Here is a 2,133-nt window from a genome sequence, read left to right as displayed (position 1 = left end):
GCAGTGGCATGTACCTGTAATCTCAGCAGCTCAGAAGGCTGAGGCAGGAGAATTGCAAGTTCAAAGCCAACCTCATCAACTTAGCAAGAACCTCAGCAACTTAGTGAGACCGTATCTCAAAATAAAAAGTAAAACAGGGCTGTGGATGTGGCTCAGTGGTTAAGCATCCTGGGTTCAATTCCTGGTACCAAAAAAATAAATAAATAAGGCCTGGGGTCGTAGGTTGTAGATGAGTGGTAGAGTGCTTGCCTAGCATGTGTAAGGCACTGGGTTCAATAAATAAAATAAAGGTAAAATAAAAATAAATAAAATAAAGGTATTGTGTTCATCTACAACTAAAAAGAAATGAAAGAAGAAAAAATTTTTGCTGGGATCCCCTCTCCCTGGGTATAAGGCAGTGAGAAGATGATTCTAGTTGTATTTTTCAGTCACTTGGCCCCATCATTTGGGCTCCCATTGGTGATCTCTATCTACCCTATCATCTCCTCTGTATTCTATGGGCATGGGATTGAATCGGTGTTGGTGGAGTCATGTTGGTTCTCCCCATGTAGCCACTGCCACCTCCTCCTGCCTTTGTGGTGTTTCTCACCCAGGATGAATATGACAAGGACATGAGTACCTGGTCCTTTAAAGGAAGATGATTTCAAGTGGACAGTTAGGCCATACAGCTATGTTTTATAGCCTCTGAGATCCAAACACCAAAAGATGTATTTCTTCTACAAAGGAAAGAATTAGCTCCCCACTCATGGAATCCAGCAGCATTGAAGAAATTGTAGAGATTGATGCTCAGATAAGGTGTGCCATGAGTGGGCTAATTGCTAATGCTGACTTTAATTGATGAAGTCATAGTGGAATCACAGGACCATTGATTCACATATGGTGAGACAATGACAGCGGAGCGTGACCCAGGCTGTTTTCAGAATGGCACTGTAGTCTGGAGAACATGCAGATCCAGGTATGCCTCATCTTTTTGGAACAGAATTGTTATTTGAAGCAGCTAATGAAAAGGGCCCCAGCTATTTCATATAGATCATCTGAAACCTTTGCACAGTGTGATGCTCCAACAACTGGCTCTTCTGAGGTTGCCCAGAGCTCCTTGCAAGAAGTTTGCAAGTCTATGGCACTGAAAGAAATCATCAAATCTTTTCATCCTCAAACAAATAATGGACAAGAAACTAAATGCAATTAACATAGTAGCCTCAGTACAGTTTCCACATGTTCCCAAATAAAAAACTTAAAGAGGTTACCAAGGACATTTAAGGAAGCATGATGCTCAGAATTTCTCTGAAACAATTTCAGTTCTCCTAATTACCCTTAAATTTTATTTACACCTCCTAGTCCTTGGAAGGTGCATTTTTTTTGATGTCTATATATAAAAATAATTCTGAAATAGAAAATTTTATTTATTAATAGACAAAAAATAATTTAATATGGAATGAGTATGCTATTGCTATTTGAAAAGAAAAATAATTCTTTTTTTCAATTTCTCAGTTTTAATTTTTAATATAGCTAATACTGATAGCTAAACATATGTAAACAAAAGCTCTTTGGAGTCATCGATAATTTTTAAGACTGTAAAACAGACCTGAGACCAAAAACAATGAATCTACCCTCTGGCTACCAAAGCAGGAAACAGAACGGAGGAGATGATACATAGAAATCAGCCACAGGGAGCCTGAATGATGGTGCCAAATGACTGAGAAATACAGCTAGAATCCCAGCAAACGGCAACTGGGAGGGGAGGCGGTGCAGTCAGGGCGCTGTGCAGTGACAGCCCCATGGAACCCTGAGAGAACTCCATCACTTGCCCCTGGGAGCACCACCACTGTTGACACCTGCACAGAGAAGGCATCAGAGCTTGCTCAGAAGGAGCTTAAAACCCCAGCATAACAAATGAAGAGCCTAAAGAGGCAGAGACCAACAGGAGAAGAGGGAGGATCCTGGATCCTATTAGGACTATCATCCTAAGGACCATGTTAGCTAAAAACCATAAATGCAGAGCTGATGTAGGAAATGTAAAGAAATGCATTGTTAGCCACAGAGGGGTGCGCATAGAGCAATCACAATGGCCCATTTCTTTGCCACACACTCTGATGTTATCTGAAGGTCACCAGAGCTTCTGAGTTCTTTCAA

The 2,133-nt window shown here is 40.8% G+C and overlaps 1 pseudogene; it reads left to right on the top strand.

Moving 5' to 3' along the window:
• The first annotated feature begins 641 nt into the window (after positions 1-641).
• LOC107136067 lies at positions 642-1,711 on the top strand (annotated as a pseudogene).
• Positions 1,712-2,133: the final 422 nt, after the last annotated feature.

Source organism: Marmota marmota, unplaced genomic scaffold (assembly GCF_001458135.2).
Source record: "Marmota marmota marmota unplaced genomic scaffold, marMar, whole genome shotgun sequence".
In the NCBI taxonomy this organism is placed as follows: Eukaryota; Metazoa; Chordata; class Mammalia; order Rodentia; family Sciuridae; genus Marmota; species Marmota marmota.
This window is presented reverse-complemented; position numbering and strand designations above follow the sequence as displayed.